This window comes from Pinus tabuliformis, chromosome 1_1, assembly GCF_031772625.1.
Source record: "Pinus tabuliformis cultivar Carrire ecotype Pingquan chromosome 1_1, CPIR1, whole genome shotgun sequence".
Classification (NCBI taxonomy): Eukaryota; Viridiplantae; Streptophyta; class Pinopsida; order Pinales; family Pinaceae; genus Pinus; species Pinus tabuliformis.
This window is the reverse complement of record NC_142297.1, coordinates 555,263,506-555,283,481: the sequence shown is the minus strand read 5'-3', so window position 1 is coordinate 555,283,481 and position 19,976 is coordinate 555,263,506.

The window sequence follows — 19,976 nt, the reverse complement described above, 5'->3', positions numbered from 1 at the left end:
TATATCTTTTATAAAGAAAATATATAATAAAACATGCTTTTCTGCTTCCAATACGGGCTCAACACAATTCCCAAGGTATACTTCCTGGCGATTCATCCCTGTCGTTGATCTACGCCTTTCAGATTGGACGATCTACAAAGTTTTTCGAGTGGGACATAAGCTCGAAGAATACCTGCCCGAAATGGGCGGTTTCCTCTCTCTAGCTGACTGCTACATGTTAAATGCTGAGTGGAAATGGGTTGATTCCATTAAAAACCATCCATCGCTTTTGCTCCACCTAAAAACTGGCTTATAACTTAAACAATGTCTTTTTGCACGCCTTTCGGACCCGGCAGACTTATATAACATAATATATATCTCTATCAGATCTGGCCCGCAATTGACATGGCATATATATATATATATATATATATATATATATATAAAGTGTTATACAATGGTTGCGGACCCGTCAGGGCTTCAAAATATAATACGTATATGCTTTAAGTTCGGCCTTTTTATTATAATCTTTTATAACATAAATTCATATAAAAGAGAGTAAACCAAAATATATATGAATATCAATAAAAGTCTTTGGAACCCATGATAAGACGGACGCACTGAGCCATATAAAATATAGTGTATGAACTATCGAGTTTGGAACCCAATCGTTCATCACAATCGGCGCTTTCATATATATATAAAATATGTTGTCTTACGAACCCGCCACAATTATAAAACAATAATACATATTGTTTTGGGTTTGTCATTGCAAATCATGATTGGCGGAACCCATATGCATGCATATAAAGGGCTTTCAATACAGCGGACCCGCTGAACTTTTAAACATGTTGTATATATTATTTCAGGTCCAGCCCACCCATATCGTATAAAATATAGTGTATGAACTATTGGGTCTGGAACCCAATCGCTCATCACAATTGACGCTTTCATATATATATAAAATATGTTGTCTTATGGACCTGCCACAATTATAAAACAATAATACATATTGTTTCGGGTCCGTCATCACAAATCACGATCGGCAAAAACCATATGCATGCATATAAAGGGCTTTCAATACAATGGACTTGTCAAACTTTTAAACACACTGTGTATATTATTTCGGATCCAGCCCACCCATATTGCAATCGACGGAGTCGTATACACGTAATATAAGTAATTTACATTGTTTCGGACCCGCCGTCATTATAAAATATGGCATATATATTATCGGGTTTGGTGATAATGTTTTAAGACTTGTTCCTTTCTTTTCCTTTGTAAAATCCGATATATTTCTCCATTTCTTTTATATTTTCATTTCCAATATACTTGCCTTATCTTTTTTCAAAATATTTTTCAAATAATTTTGAATGAAATAAGAATATATTATTATTATAATAATAATTATATTTATATATTATTATAATAATATAATAATAATATAATATTATTATAATATTATAATCAAATATTATTATTATTATTATATTTTTTATTATAATAATAGTACAATATAAATGTTATTATTATTTTTTATAATTTTATATTATTATATTTTTTAAATAATATAATGATAATCTAATATTATTATGAGCTATTATTATTATTAATTAATATATATTAGGAGTTTATATAATTATTATAATATTAATATAATATTTATACAGTAATATATATAAATAATTTGGTTGTTAATATTTATATAGTTATTAATAATCCTAAATACTAATAATAATTAATGCTATGTATACAAATCCTAAGATAAATATTAAAAATACTAAAGCCTAATAATAATAATAATATTATGAGTTTGTATTATTATAATAATATTAATATAATAATCATAAATATATAAGAATATAAGAATATAGTTGCTATTATTTGTATAGTTATTAACTATCATAAATAATAAATAATTGGTTTTTATTGTTCTTATTAGAATAATATTGATTATAATAATAATTATATTTGTATATTATTATAATAATAATATAATATTATTATAATATTATAATCAAATATTATTAATAACTATATAAATATTAATAACCAGATTATTTCTATATATTATTATATAAATATTATAATAATAATATAAACTGCTAATAATATTATAATAATATTGATTATATTATTATAATAATATGGTAATTATATTTTTATATTATTATAATTATATAATAATAATATAATATTATTATAATATTATAATATAATATTAATAATATTATTATATTTTATTATTATAATGATGACGATAATAATGATGGTTAACATCCGTTGAGATTAAACATTGGTCTATTGGACCTAAAGAAACAAATTATTTCTTTTGATTTAAGATTTTATTCCTATGCTCAAAAAGCTTGGAGAGAAGCCTCCCAAGCTCACTATAATTTTGACATTTTAAAAAGCTAGGAAGGTCAGTATTGTAACAAAGATTATGAAACTAAGATCTAATGTGGTTGTACACTGGGCACTATAAGAGGAAGTGGTTTTCATCCTCGATGTTCCTATTTTCACATATATGGTAGGTCCTTTCCATCCATGGTGTTTTAGGAACTGCCCAACGACCTGTTTCAATATGGAGCTCATGAGAATTCATTCTAATCTTTGCTATATTAATTTTCTTCTTTGAGCTAGTTAAAATAGAGAGATACTTATGATCTTCTAGGGTAGGCTTGATGACCTTCTCATAATAACTTAATTTTCTTTTAGCCGCTAAATCTTTCTCACACCACATTTTTTTTTTTGAACTTAGAAGTAAGAATATCTTTAATGTTATTAATATTTTCGAATGCATCATTCTCGTTGATCTCCCAATATTTTAACCAAGCCCTTGTGTCTTTATGCAATCCTTGATTGAGCCTTAGGTGATTTTGGCTAGAATTTAAAACTAGCTTAGGAAGTCTATGATCATCTATGTTATTGAGTTTGTGCTTGTACAACAAAAACATAATCATAGCTAGGCTCTCAATAGGGGAAAGACAAGCTTCCATAAAGAGAATAGGATAGGGTGTATTACTAGGATAGGGTGTATTACTTTTAATTTTCACGTTATAAGTTATAAAACACTTCTGGATTTGCTTAATCTTTCTCCATGATTCTCTGGAGATGTTGCAACCCCGAACCTCACAGCCATATAAGATAGCAGGAGTGACTAAAGTTTCGAAGAGGAACTTCTTTTTATCCCACATTACGAGGTTTGTTGTTTTACAATTATTTTCAAGACCAAAATAAGCTTTCCACCCCCCATTAATCCTTTTCTCAATGCTTTGGTTCTAGTTGAGCTTGTGATGAATATCAATTCTTAGGTACTTGTAAGAATACACTTCCTCCAAGTTATTATTGTCATACATAAAATTAGCGTAAGTGTTCTTCTTGGATTTGATAATCACAACTTTTGTTTTGTCAGTGTTAACAGTCATATCCACGGTAGAGCAAAAATACTTAAGAAGCCTGAGATGCTGATCAAGATCAGATGGGAACCTTGCAAAAAGAACAATATCGTCAGCATAGAGAAGAAGGATGACGACTGTCCCAGCTAAGATCGTGCCATCACATCTTGCTTCCTCTAAATAGCCTTCGAGCTTATTGATGTAAATAGCAAATAGGGTAGGGGAGAGGGGGCAACCTTGTTTAACTCCATTGTTACACTTAATATCTTTCGACCACCCCTCATAGCTCTTTAGCTTGGCAATTACATTATCGTATAACGTTATAGCGGCAGCTCTCAACTCAAGAGGAACTTTTAGCTCTTCTAATCTATTCCAAAGGTTGTATCTCGGAACTGTATCAAAAGCCTTTATAAATTCCACAAAGCAACAAAATAAATTGGATTTATCATCACGACATTCCTCCGCAATGATCCTAAGCATAACGAGGTGGTCTATTGTTGAGTGATGCCTTCTGAAACTTGCTTGGCCTTTAGCCCGCTTACCTTCACTTTCAAGCCATATGCTTAACTTCTTTTCGAAAAAACTACCATATAACTTGGCTAAGAGAGGGCTGATCATAATTGTCCGATAATTAGAGGCGTTATTTGTATCCGCACTTTAAAAAATAGGGATAATGAGGCTCTCACTCCAAGGTTTAGGGAACCCTTGCTTGACTACTTGATTGAAAAGCTTGTAGATGTTGGGGATGAGGACAGGACCTCCAATTTTTTAGATTTCCACCTGGTAACCTTCTATGTCCTTAGCTTTCCCATTAGCGAGGCGATTAACCGCAAACTTAGTGTCTTCTAAAGAGAAAACTTCTTTCGTTGTGAGCAGGGTTTCCAAATTATCCATGAAATTTAGAGATTCATAAAGCTTTTTAAGATATGAATTCCAATCGTGAAGATAAATTTATTATTATCTTTAGTCTTCCTAGTCAGAATCTGCCTCCAAAATTTCTTAGGAGCTACCTTAGAGAGGTGTAAGAGATTCTCCTGTCTTTGACGAATATACTGCCTCTTTTTCCTTTTAGTTAGGGCTTTGTATATTTTTATCTTGCCAATTTTAAGAGATTCGTCAATAGCTTCCTTAATTGCTCTCCTCGCACTTTTACAATATTTGTCATACCATGGATTGGTTTTGCTATTTCTTTTATTATTGGAAACTTCAATCGAGAACTTGTTAATAGAATATGAGAGGGTTTTAGTAAAATTATGACAGAGGTCTTCTATGTTTTCTATACTAGATAAAGGAAGAAAATTAATGTTTAATTCATTTAGAAGGAGATCGTTTTTATTTCAATCAAATATTAATTTCTTTTGGTTGTAAGTATTATTTTCTGTGGAAACTCTATGCATGAAAAAAGTGAGAGTTATAAGTAAAGGCCTATCATCAGAGTCAGGTTCATGGTCGTTTAAGATGTCAAAATTTATTGTTTCATTGTATAATGGGAGATCAGAAATAACGTAGTATACCACGCTGCTACCAAGTCCATGGATGCAGGTCATCTTGCTGGAATTGGGCCACTTCTTTAGACCGTTTCAAATTATGAGATCCTGAGCACTACAGAGCTTGACTAGCTCTAACCCAAACAAATTTTCCCCAAGGTCTTTAGAGCTCTTTTTGTACCTAATAGCCAGAGTAGGGTCTTCGTCTAACCAAAAAGGATTAGGGTTGAAATGATTTCTTAGAATAATATCTTGGCTGTTTGAAGTTCGAGCATTAAAGTCACCTATTAAAAGGATATTACCGTCATTCCTTAGGCTAGAAATATCATTCTCTAAACCATTGTAAGGGTTAGTTTTATCTAGATTCTTCTTCTTATAGAAGTTAGAATTGATGGGGGCAAAGTAACATATTACTATGTAGGACTTTTTATTATTAATGTCACTGATCTCTATCCAACTATATTGGTTGTGAGGGTCATTTTTATTGTTATTATTTTTTTATAATTTTATATTATTAGATTATTTAAATAATATATTGATAATCTAATATTATTATTTTTTTCTGAGTAAAGACTAATTCTATTAAAATAAGAAGAGTATAGTACAATCAGGCTTGCATGCAAGCGAAGCAGAAAAGCAAGGGAGCCCAAGGAGATAGGCTCCACCTTGCTCCATGGCGAAGAACCAGGAGAGGGCTATAGAGAACATGGAATAACAAAGAACTAGAACTGAGCAGAGAGAACTACCCTGAGGGGGCTGTTACTATCACCCGACTTTTTTTTCCTTTTTTCTTGCTAACTTTGACCCATTCAGAGGAGTTTGGCTGAGCTGAAACAAGTTGGAGACTATTCTGCCCTGGCAGTGGAATATCCTTCTCAGAGTCTGAGGACGAAGTGAGATGAGAACGTTTCTGGGATATCTGAGAGACGGAAGGGTTTGCTGGATCGTCCAAGGGAGCTTCCAGCGGAATCTCAACATTTTTCCCATCTGCTACAATTTCCTCCTCATCCGAACTGGAGGAATTTGAATCGTCCATAGGGGGAGGAGGCGCACAGTGGTTCCAACTTTTAGACTTGGGCTTGCGCTTCAGATTCTTCTTTTTGTTGAGGTACTGGGGACAGGAACTTTGGAGGTGTCATGTTTGATGACAATGGTGGCAACGAAAGGTTGTATTCTCGTAATCCAAAGTTTGAGTCCAATGGAAATCTCCATACTTGATATTAATCTGATCCGGCAGTCCTCTGCTAATCTGATCCGACAGTCCTTCCGAGAAGAATCTGCAGCTAGGTAGTGTCCTAAAGTTTCTGCAATGGCTATGAAGACCGAGATGTGCCATAGATGTGCCGGTAGGTTCAGGAGCCTGACCCAAATGGGAATCTTGGTGATAACAGCTGTAGAAGGGTCGAAGTCTGGAAACCAAGGAGTAAGAAAAAGCCCAGCCGAGCCCCAGAACCAAGGGCCTCCCGTTAAGGCCTTCTGGTAATCTTCATTTAGTTCAAAAACCACAATGAAGAATCCTTTTGAACATAAGTATATCTGGTTTTTTTTAGTCCAATTGGTATGAATCCATTGGTATAGATCTGATGTGCGAGGCCATAGCCCATTAAATCTACATACAAGTGCGGATTCTGCAAAAAGTTGATATCGATCATCAATTCCAGGATGGGAGAGATTGATGGAAGGAATGTCCTCTGATTTATCTACCAGAAAAGGCTTTGGAGCTTCAAGTGGATGGCCTACTATTGAAGAGGGCTGTGTATGTGTAGCATCTTTGCGGACAACCTCTTTATAAGAGAAAGAAGGGGCAGAGGAGGTCTGCCTGAAGGAACCCCCTCTCAAACGAAAAGTAGCTACAATAGAGGCATCCCTCTGAATGTTGTAATAAGAGAGAGGAAGGGTATTCAGAAGTTGCTTACCCTTGTATATTAGTCTGAGGCAAGATGAGGGTATCCCTAGCCGGCATTCAAGATTTTGCAAGAGGTCCTGCACAAGATCCGTTGAGCGTGGCCATTGCATTGTTGTCTTGCCCAAGAGGTTGACTTGGATCTGGAAAACATGTAACTCTTCCTGCAGATCTGGCCTCTGCTACCCGGCTCCAATAGGTCCAGGAAATCTTAGACCCATGGCGAGGATAGGGAGGGTTATTCACCAGCGATTTAGGTTATGGTTCTTCTGCGGACTCCTTTTTGTTGTCCACAAAGCTTCGAGGGTAAATGCCAATGCCGCAGTCATTGATGGCGTAATTGCTAGGGAACCTGACAATAGAACCCTGGACGCAGACAGAGGCTCCCTCCGGAATAGGTCTCAAATGCATCCCAAAATCCACATTCATATTAGTTTTCTTTTCACAATAAAAAGACGGACCCGTGTTTATCTCTTCAGCCGCTACGAGGATCTTCTCCTGTTGCAGACTTGCAGGGAGACGCGTCGGATCCTGGTTCACATATATTTTCCGAGGTAATTCCCCTGTTCCCGCCTCTGAGTCGGCGCCAGATTTCGCTCCTGCTTCATCAGTTTTATTCAATACCTGCTTCCATATTGCGGCCTCTACAGCCTTAACCTGTACAGAATCGGCGTTTGACAATGGCGGCCGCGCCTGTGCATCTCCAAGAATCTTCGTCAAGGCGGTAGGGTTTGCTGTTGCGGCGGCGATTCTTCTTTGCTTCATCCCGGATGGATTTATTAGTTGTTAAGCCCTGCAATATTTTTAAAATTGGTTATTTCATGCTCCTGATAATCTAATATTATTATGAGCTATTCTTATTATTAATTAATATATATTAGGAGTTTGTATAATTATTATAATATTAAGATAATATTTATACAGTAATATATATAAATAATTGGTCAGTTGTTAATATATTGGAGTAGTTATTAATAATTCTATATAGTTATCTATATAGTTATTAATAATCCTAAATACTCATAATAATTATTAATGTGGTTGATATAAGACTATCCATGTATATCAACCACATTGGAATATGTGGTTGTGTGTATGCTTCATCAACCATATTTACCTTGGTAAATATCATTGTGCTAGTAAAATAGAAACCTATGGGTGCAATAAGAGACAAACACTACAGCTCACAGTACGAGCTTTGCTAGCCTCTGTAGAACTAATTGCACAGTCTCCCATTAGATTAAATTACATATACTTAATAAGTGTCCTAGCTTAAAAGTCTAATATTATTTAGGATCTCACGTCAAGAAGATGGTTTATATCTGGAGGAAGAAAAAAACTTAGGCCACAAAGCTTTCCTTGCGGCTTAAATATCATCACATTCACAAATTGTAGTAGAAAGATTTACGGTTTGGATACCAAACATTTTTCAGTTCGGACTATAGAGACTGTGTGAGCATAGATGATGTTAGGTTGACCGAAGAGCTTGTGTGAGAATAGATAAAGATTGTGTGCACTCTATAACCACTCATCAATAAGGAAGCTTGGTCGTAAGCCATGGATACCTCGTCGACTATGTCAAAGGTGCTCAATTAGTGCCTCTCTTTGGTGAAGGGATTTCAAATTTCAACTGCATAGGAACCTGAAGGCCTTCTACGGATTCGCAAATATTTTCTTGGTTCATACTTCATTTTCATTGCATTTGACCATGATCTATGTGGCTTGGATTCATAATATTGTAGACCCTAGAGAGATGCTTATGATCTTCTAGGGTGGGGTTGATGACCTTCTTATAATAACTTAATTTTCTTTTAGCCACTAAATCTTTCTCGCACCACATTTTTTTTTTGAACTTAGAAGTAACAATATCTTTAATGTTATTAATATTTTCCAATGCATCATTCTCGTTGATCTTCCAATAGTTTGACCAGGCCCTTGTGTCTTTATGCCACCTCCGATTGAGCCTTAGGTGGTTTTGGCTACAATTTAAAGCTAGCTTAGGAAGTCTATGATCGTCTATGTTATTGAGTTTGTGCTTGTACAACAAAAACCTAATCATAGATACGCTCTCGATAGGGGAAAGACCTGCTTCTATGAGTAGAATATGATAGGGTGTATTACTTTTAATTTTCAGGTTATAAGTTATAAAACACTTCTGGATTTGCTCAATCTTTCTCCATGATTCTCTAGAGATGTTGCAACTCCAAAACTCACAGCCATATAAGATAACAGGAGTGACTAAAGTTTCAAAGAGGAACTTCTTTTTATCCCACATTACGAGGTTTGTTGTTTTACAATTATTTTCAAGACCAAAATAAGCTTTCCACCCCCCATTAGTCCTTTTCTCAATGCTATGGTTCCAGTTGATCTTGTGATGAATATCAATTCCTAGGTACTTGTAAGAATACACTTCCTCCAAGTTATTATTGTCATACATAAAATTAGTGTAAGTGTCCTTCTTGGATTTGATAATCATAACTTTTGTTTTGTCAGTGTTAACAGTCATATCCATGGTAGAGCAAAAATCCTTAAGAAGTTTGAGTTTCTTATCAAGATCAGATGGGCACCTTGTGAAAAGAACAATATAGTTAGCATAGAGAAGAAGGATGAAAACTGTCCCAGCTAAGATCGTGCCATCACATCTTGCTTCCCCTAAATAGCCTTCGAGCTTATCGATGTAAATGCCAAATAGGGTAGGGGAGAGGGGGCAACTTTCTTTAACTCCATTGTTACACTTAATATCTTTCGACCACCCCTCATTGCTCTTTAGCTTGGAAATTACATTATCGTATAACCTTATAGTGGTAGCTCTCAACTCGAGAGGAACCTTTATCTCTTCTAATCTATTCCAAAGGTTGTATCTAGGAACTGTATCGAAAGCCTTTCTAAATTCCACAAAGCAAGAAAATAAATTGGATTTATCATTACGACATTCCTCCACAATGATCCTAAGCATAACGAGATGGTCCATTGTTGACTGATGCCTTCTGAAACCTGCTTGGCCTTTAGCCCGCTTAACTTCACTCTCAAGCCATATGCTTAACTTCTTTTCCAAAATACTACCATATAACTTGGCTAAGAGAGGGCTAATCATAATTGTCTGATAATTAGAGGGGTTATTTGTATCCCCACTTTTAAAAATAGGGATAATGAGGCTCTCAGTCCAAGGTTTAGGGAACCCTTGCTTGACTGCTTGATTGAAAAGTTTGTGGATGTTGGGGATGAGGACAAGACCTCCAATTTTTAAGATTTCCGCCTGGTAACCTTCTATGTCCTTAGCTTTCCCATTAGCGAGGCGATTAACTCCAAAATTAATGTCTTCTAAAGAGAAAACTTCTTTCGTTGTGAGCAGGGTTTCCAAATTATCCATGAAATTTAGAGATTCATAAAGCTTTTTAAGATAGGAATTCCAATCGTGAAGAGCAATTTATTATTATCTTTAGTCTTCCTAGTTAGAATCTGCCTCCAAAATTTCTTAAGAGCTACCTTCGAGAGGTGTAAGAGATTCTCCTATCTTTGACGAATGTACTGCCTCTTTTTTCTTTTAGTTAGGGCTTTGTATATTTTTATCTTGTCCGTTTGAAGAGATTCATCAACACCTTCCTTAATTGCTTTCCTCGCACTTTTACAGTCTTTATCATACCATGGATTGGTTTTGCTATTTCTTTTATTATTTGAAACTTCAATTGAGAACTTGTTAATAGAATATGAGAGGGTTGTAGTAAAATTATTAAAGAGGTCTTTTATGTTGTCTATACTAGATAACAGAAGAAAATTAATTTTTAATTCATTTAGAAAGAGATCGTTTTTATTTCAATCAAATATTAAGTTCTTTTGGCTGTAAGTATTATTTTTTGTGGAAGCTCTATGCATGAGAAAAGTGAGAGTTATAAGTAAAGGCCTATCATCAGAGTCAGGTTCGTGGTCGTTTAAGATGTCAAAATTTAATATTTCGTTGTATAATGGGAGATCAGAAATAACGTAGTCTACCACGCTGCTACCAAGTCCATGGATGCAGGTCATCTTGCAGGAATTGGGCCACTTCTTTAGACCATTGCAAATTATGAGATCCTGAGCACTATAGAGCTTGACTAGTTTCGACCCAAACAAATTTTCCCCGAGGTCTTCAGAGCTCCATTTGTACCTACTAGCCAGAGTAGGGTCTTCGTCTAACCAAAGAGGATTAGGGTTGGAATGATTGCTTAAAATAATATCTTGGTTGTTTGAAGTTCGAGCATTAAAGTCACCTATTAAAAGGATATTACCATCATTCCTTATGCTACAAATATCATTCTCTAAACCATTGTAAGGGTTAGTCTTATCTAGATTCTTCTTCTTATAGAAGTTAGAATTGATGGGGGAAAAGTAACATATTACTATGTAGGACTTTTTATTATTAATGTCACTGATGTCTATCCAACTATATTGGTTGTGAGCATCCTTTTTATTGTTATTATTTTTTTTATAATTTTATATTATTAGATTATTTAAATAATATATTTATAATCTAATATCATTATGAGCTATTGTTATTATTAATTAATATATATTAGGAGTTTTGTATAATTATTATAATATTAATATAATATTTATACAGAAATATATATAAATAATTGGTCGTTGTTAATATATTGGAGTAGTTATTAATAATTCTATATAGTTATTATTAATCCTAAATACTCATAATAATTATTAATGTGGTTAATATAAGACTATCCGCGTATATCAACCACATTGGAAGATGTAGTTGTGTATATACTTCATCGACCATATTTACGTTAGTAAATATCGCTGTTCTAGTAAAATAGAAACCCGTGGGTGCAATAAGAGACAAACACTGCGGTTCACAGTACGAGCTTTGCTAGCCTATGCAGAGCTAATTGCAGAGTCTCCCATTAGATTAAATTACATATACTTAATAAGTGTCCTAGCTTAAAAGTCTAATATTATTTAGGATCTCACGTCAAGAAGATGGTTTATATCTGGAGGAAGAAAAAAGTTAGGCCACAAAGCTTACCTTGCGGCTTAAATATCATCACATTCATAAATTGCAGTAGAAAGGTTTACGGTTTGGATACCAAACATTTTTCAGTTCGGACTATAGAGACCGTGTGAGCATAGATGATGTTAGGTTGACCGAAGAGCTTGTGTGAGAATAGATAAAGATTGTGTGCACTCTATAACCACTCATCGATAAGGAAGCTTGGTCGTAAGCCATGGATACCTCGTCGACTATGTCAAAGGTGCTGAACTAGTGCCTCTCTTTGGTGAAGGGATTTCGAATTTCAGCTGCATAGGAACCTGAAGGCCTTCTACGGAATCGCAAATATTTGCTTGGTATATACTTCCTTTTCATTGCTTTCGACCATGATCTACGTGGCTTGGATTCATGATAGTGCAGACCCTTTTGATCAGACAAATACGAAGGGTTGTCTACAATAATCTGAGTCTAAATGGGTGCAGAGTCCACCTCCTTGAGAAGAAAATGGGGATAATTTCTCTACCAGAAATGGGTAGATTTAACACTTTCTTTTGCATCAAATGCATAACTTACACTCAATACTTCTTCAATTAAATAAGCTACCAGAGTAACTATGCATGGTGGATACAGATGGCTTAGAGCTTTGCAACTCTGATAGAAACCTTAAAACAACGTGTTTCATTTAAAAAAGAAAAAAATGTCCTCTCTAAAACTAAAAAATGTTCTCAATGCATATCGATTGAATATATACTCGTATGTTGGGTGATGTTTGTCGGTAATGCTTTTGAGTGAACCAAAATTGTAGCTACTTCCTCCATCTGGCTTATACTTTTTAGTTTTATTTTATACAAATTATTCACGCATACTTTTTTTTTTAATGTAAGAGTCAACTATAGTTCTTACCAATTCAAAATGAATTTTAGCAGTTAACCCTATCGAACAGAGTAAATGTGAAAGAGTAAATAAACAAAAGAATCAATAAACTACATTTTTTTGAATGTAAGAGTCGACAACAATTGTTACCAATTTAAAATGAATTTTAATAGTTAACCCTATCCAACAGAGTAAAAGTGAAAGAATAAACAAAGAAGAGAATCAATAAACACTATATCCATAAGCCTAGATGGTCATAAGATTAAGTGGTCATAACTTATGTTCGGAAGTCAAAGCCTTTTCTGTAGACATGTTTAAAAGAAACGTAAATAGAATCTCTTCCCATAGGCCTACTAAGGAATGGGGGCAATAAATTTTGAAACTGAAAGTATGGCTGGTTATGGCTAGGAATAGGCCTCGACACGCGTCATCTCGAAAAGAAATCCCTGCAAATCCTGCAACATGGAAGCCTAAATTAGAGTCAGGAAAATGTATTACATGTCGCACATATACTTCCCTTTCTCTCGTGGGGAGTTTTCCTTTGTCGCGCTTTATCTTCTGGAAACAAGGTTGAGTCTCGATTCTGGCAAGAAGTTGCAAAACCCCCCATACATGGGGATGTTAAAACCCTTCGTTTTGCTAAATATATAGCAAACCGTCATAGCTCATAATCCAATGAGTGAGCGACAGTAAACCACAATATTCAATTTGCTTCCAGAGCCGCTAGAGGGGAAGGCAACAAGCCCTTTTGTACTCGAATGTATAACCGCCTATGGGTGGGAAAAGGCCTCTTTGCTACTCAAATGGGAAAGGGAGACCTCCAAACTGCAAACATGAAACTATCTAAGATGTGAAATTCAAACATGCAGACATTTAAAAAAAATATTAGACTTCAGTATTCAAACGGAAGAAAAGTTAGGAGGAAATTAAAAATTGAAACAATGTTGAATAAACATTTACGTACGACATAGAGGGTTCGCTTACAACGCTTTCTCAATGTTGTGGCTATCGGGAGAAGGAAGAGAGTGAATTGTTAGAGCCTGGTGAGACTAAAATCTGGTAGGTTTGGTAGAAGGTGGCCAAGGATTTTATGAAACGCTGAACAAGTTTTGAGACCTGTCATTGTGTGAGAGATCGGGTAGATCTGGACGAAACTATATTCAGGGTGAAGGAAAAGGGGTTTTGACCTGCCTTATCACGAAAGTGATAAATGTTGGTGTAAGATCATCTTTCAAAGATCGCTTAGTTAGAAATAAAGATAGAAAGCAAAGAGAGATCGTGCAAACACAAATCAGACAAACTAATTTTATTGATTACATCAGCTATATATGTATAGGATATAAATCACTTATTTTGACATATCTATATCACAATTACAATAACATATAGGAAACTGAATATTTTTAGATTGACACCTAATGACTCACAACGACAATTATACATGACATGGAAGCATTACTTGCAATAACCTCCCTTAATGCTTGCATAGAAAACATTGAAAACACATATTACAACAACAATATGATATTTGTCTCACTCGTCATTACTCACTTCCACTTTGGAATCTCACACAAACCACTCTTTCTTCACCACCACATCTTCAATTTGTCACTTCATACATTTAAAACATAAACGCCTTTAACAATCATTGGACATGAATATCTCTTTGGACATGATTCCATTCTAGTAGTATGCTTTGAAGCACATACTTCTAGTTACATAAGTAAATTGTCTATTTATTAAGCTTATCCAACAGTCCTTCATACAACTGACCTTTTTGACATATACACTTACATGCATATGAATAAAACCTGTAACTAACGTTTTTGAAACACCCAAAAACAAAAATACACATTAACAAATAACATACTCGACATAACTAAGTCAATAATGTGCTCTCTCAATACCAAAAAATGTCGAGAACCTTTACCTCAAAGGAATTTTTTTATGTTCATTAACTATCTTCCATATAATTACAATAAAATCACTATTACCTTATCAATCAAACCATAAATTAAATAACCAAATCACACACTAAAACATTGGCCCAAATTAACACTAAAACATTGACCCAAATTAATACCATTGAAGACATCCATTGTGTATACGCAGCTCGATGGGCATGTTCACTAGTTCCCACACTACAGGTCAATGCCTTACTTCGGCTCGTGACAAAGAATTAATTATTATTATTTAAAGATGAATTAATTATTATATTATTATTTAATTAATTAATATTTATATTATTATTATTATTATTATTTAATAATATTTAATTAAAAATATTATTATTGTTTAACAATAATTAATTATTTAACTATTATTTATTAATTTTTATTAGTAAATTCTTATTATTAATATTATTATTGTTATTATAACTTATAAAACAAAACAAAATAAAAATATTTATATTTTTCCTAAAACTAATATTTAATTATTATTTTTTTAATAAAATAAGTAATTATTTATTTACATTTTATAGAAAATGAATAATAAATTAATATTTTTATTTTTTTATTGATGATGATGATGGTTAACATCCACTAAGACCAAACTTTGGTCTATCGGACCTAAAGAAACGAATTATTTAGTTTGATTTAAGATTTTATTCCTATGCTCAAAAAGCTTGGAGAGAAGCTTCCCAAGGTCACTGCAGTTTTGACAACGTAAAAGGCTAGGAAGGTTAGTATTGCAACAAAGATTTTGAAACTGGGATCTAATGTGGTTGTACGGGGCACTCTAAGAGGAAGTGATTTTCATCCTCGATGTTCGTATTCTCACAGAGATGGCAAAACCTTTCCATCCATGGTGTTTTAGGAACCGCCCAATGACTTGTTTCACTATGGAGCTCATGAGAGTTCGTTCTAATCTTGGCTATATTAATTTTCTTCTTTGAGCTATTTAAAACAGAGAGATACTTTTGATCTTCTAGGGTGGGGTTAATGGCCTCCTTATAATATCTTAATTTTATTTTAGCTGCTAAATCTTTTTCACACCATATTTTTTCTTTGAACTTAGAAGTAACAATATTTTTAATGTTATTAATGTTTTGCAATGCAACATTCTCGTCGATCCCCCAATGGTTTAACCAGGGCTTGGTGTCTTTATGCCAACCTTGTTTGAGCCTTAGGTCATTTTGGCTGAAATTTAAAGCTATCTTAGGAAGTCTACGGTTTCCTATGTTATTGAGTTTGTGCTTGTACAACAGAAGCCTAGTCATATCAAGGCTCTCGATAGGGGAAAGACCCACTTCTATAAGGAGAATATGATAGGGTGTGTTTCTTTTAATTTTGAGATTATATGTTATAAAACGCTTTTGGATTTGCTCAATCTTTCTCTAGGATTCTCTAGAGATGCTACAACCCCAGACCTCACATCCATATAAGACAACTGGAGTGACTCAAGTTTCAAAGAGGAGCTTCTTTCTATCCCATATTACGAGGTTTATAGTTTTACAATTATTTTCAAGACCAAAGTATGCTTTCCATCCCCCATTAATCCTTTTCCCAATGCTGTAGTTCCAGTTGAGCTTGTGATGAATATCAATTCCTAGGTACTTGTAGGAAGACACTTCGTCCAAGTTACTATTGTCATACATAAAATTAGCGTAAGTTTCCTTCTTGGATTCGATAATCATAACTTTTGTTTTGTTAGTGTTAACAATCATACCCATGGTAGAGTAGAAATCCTTAAGAAGTATAAGTTTCTTATCAAGATCACATGGGCACCTTGCGAGAAGAACAATATCGTCAGCATAGAGAAGAAGGATGATGACTATCCCAGCTAAGATCGTTCCAGCACATCCTGCATCCTCTAAAAAACCTTTTATCTTGTCGATGTAAATGCCAAATAGGGTAGGGGAGAGGGGGAAACCTTGTTTAACTCCGATATTACACTTAATATCTTTCGACCACCCCTCATTGATCTTTAACTTGGCAATTACATTCTTGTATAACCTTATAGCGGCAACTCTCAACTCAAAAGGAGCCTTTAGCTCTTCTAATCTGTTCCAAAGTTTGTTTCTAGAAACTGTATTGAAAGGCTTTCTAAAGTCCACAAAGCAACAAAAGAGATTGGATTTATCATTGTGGAATTCCTCCACAATGATCCTAAGCGTAATGAGGTGGTTTGTTGTTGAGTGTTGCTTTCTAAAACCCGCTTGGCCTTTAGCCTGCTTACCTTCACTTTCAAGCCATATGCTCAACTTCCTTTCCAAAATAATACCATATAACTTGGCTAGGAGAGGGTTGATCATATTTGTCTGATAATTAGAGGGGTTATTTGTATCCCCACTTTCAAATATAGGGATAATGAGGCTTTGAGTCCATGGTTTAGGGAACCCTTGCTCGACCGCTTGATTGAAAAGCTTGTGAATGTGGGGGATGAGGACAGGACCTCCAATTTTTAAGATTTCCACCTGGTAACCTTCAATGTCCTTAGCTTTCCCATTAGCCAAGTGATTAAACCCAAAATCAATGTCTTCTAATGAGAAAACTTCTTTTGTTGTGAGCAGGGTTTCAAAGTTATCCATGACATTTGGAGAGTCATAAAGCTTTTTAAGATAGGAATTCGAGTCGTGTAAAGAAATTGTATTATTATCTTTAGTTTTCCTAGTTAGAATCTACCTTCAGAATTTCTTAGGTGCTACCTTAGAGATGTGTAAGAGATTCTCTTGTCTTTTAGGAATATACTGCCTTGTTTTCCTTTTAGTTAGGGCTTTGTATATTTTTATCTTGGCAATTTTAAGAGATTCATCAACAACTTCCTTAATTGCTCTCCTCACACTTTTACAATCTTTGTCATACCCTGGGTTGGTTTTGCTATTTCTTTTATTACTTGAAACTTCAATTGGGAACTTTTTAATAGAATATGAGAGGGATGTAGTAAAATTATGATAGAGATCTTCTATGTTGTCTATACTAGATAAAGGAAGCAAATTAGTTTTTAATTCATTTAGAAATAGATCTTTTTTATTTCTATGAAAGATTAACTTCTTTTGGCTATAAGGATTATCTTCTATGGTATCTCTATGCATGATAAAATTGAGAGGTATAAGTAAAGGCCTATGATCAGAGTCAGACTCGTGGTCATTTAAGATGTTAAAATTTGTTATTTTGTTGTATCGAGGGAGATCGAAGATAACATAGTCTACCACGTTGCTACCAAGCCCATGGATGTAGGTCATCTGGCTAGAATTGGGCCACTTCTTTAGACCATTGCAAATTATGAGATCCTAAGCACTACAGAGCTTGACTAGCTCCATCCCAAACAAATTCTCCCCAAGGTCTTCAGATTTCCTTTTAAACCGGCTAGCCAGAGGAAGGTCTTCATCTAACCAAAGAGGATTAGGGTTGGAATGCTTGCTTAGAAGAATAGCTTGGTTGCCTAAAGTTTGAGCATTAAAGTCACCCATTAAAAGGATATTGCCTTCATTCCTTAGGCTAGAAATATCATTCTCTAAACCATTTTAAGGGTTGTTTTTATCTAGATTCTTTTTCCTATAGAAGTTAGAATTGATGGGGGGGAAATAATAGATTACTATGTAGGTATTTTTATCATAAATGACAGTAATTTCTATCCAACTATATTGGTTGTAAGGGTCGTTTTTATAAATCCTAGAATGGGGAGAGATGTTCTTCTTAATGTAACAAGCTATACCCCCAATGCCTCTACAGGAGGATTGCTTATTCTAGGTAGACCATAATGTAAAGTTGTCTATGTTAGGGACCTTAGATTCTTCATGCTCCCAAGTTTCAACAAGAAAAATAATATCAACATCATTCGAGATCCAACTTAGCTTGGGGCCTTTGTTCCATGGAAATTCCTGACAGTTCTGGGAAAGAATCTGGAGCATGTTGAATTTCTATTTATTATTATCTTTTTGGTTTCTATCTCAAATAACGGATTTTCTATTTCTGATTAATACCCATTTTCCTTTCTTCCTAGCTTCCTTTACCTTTTGAACCTCCTTTCTCAATTATGATTAATCTTCTGGAATGAGATCTTCATTTATAAATATTCTTGTTTCTTTTAGACTTGAGGTTTTACTAAGTATGTCATACTTATGGTCAGTAGAGCTCACCTTTATTTGGATCAACCTTCCTTTATTCTCAGTTAGTTTCCCCAACCTTGTTGCTTCTATGGGACACGTTGTTTCAATTTGTAATCTGTTATGTAATTATGTCCGGGCTATGGCTAAAGTATCCTCGTCTACCTCCTCTTTCAAACCAAAGATTATAAGGTTCGAGGCCCTTTTGTTATGCTCATGGTATAATTCTATCAATTTTTTCATTTCATCTTTAATTGGTTTGATATCTAATTTACATGCCACACTATTTAGGGTGAGGCGACTATTAACTTTTTCTTCTAGCTCTTTAATCATGTCCTTCATTTTAAGACTCTCTAAAGTATCAGCATCTACTTCCTCGGATGTTTGGCTTATATATTGGTTTGTTTTTATATAACCTACAACCTAATCTCCATTGCCTCCATCCTATTCTCCAATACTTCTATTTTATTTTCTATTTGTTTTTGGATCTTGTCTTCAAGAGATGTGAATTTATTTTCCAGCATGGCTACTAACTCTATTTGTAGCTCGACTTCTCTTTCTTCTCTATGTTTCTCTAAAGACTCTATATACTCATGGAGGCTCTGTAGAGTAATTGTGCTAGGTCTACCTTTGGTGAATTATTCATATTTGAAAATATATTAGCATATATGTATTAGAAAAATATAAGGAATCTGTGCATTTGATATCAGCAAGCCAGACCACAGACGCACGTGCCCCAGATTATTTTTCTATTACCACAAGAAGATCATGAATTATGACTGCAGAGATCACAAATTATTACTGCAGAGAGATCGTAAATTATTACCGCAGAGAGATTGTAAATACATCACCCTAAATTATTACCGCAGAGAGATTGTAAATACATCACCCTAAATTATTACCGCAGGGAAATCGTAATAATTTAGGGTGATGTATTTACAATCTCTTTGCGGTAATAATTTAAGATCTCTCTGCGGTAATACATTTATATATGTATCAATGGTTTATTTCATAGATAGAAACGAAACCTTATGGGTATATCAACCATACTTACTAAAATTATTATTATTATTAAATAATTATTGTTATGAAGATTATTATTATTAATTAATATTGCTAATATTTCTTTTTTTTTCTCTATAAAACTAAATCTATTAATGGAAAAATAATGTACAGTGAGGCCCTGGCCTCTGCGGGTCTAGAACATCCATATGACTATTTAAAACACAAAAACTAAAACGAGACTACCCCTTCTGGGGAAACCAGTCCGACAACCATATGATCAGTTTTAACAACAAAACTAGAA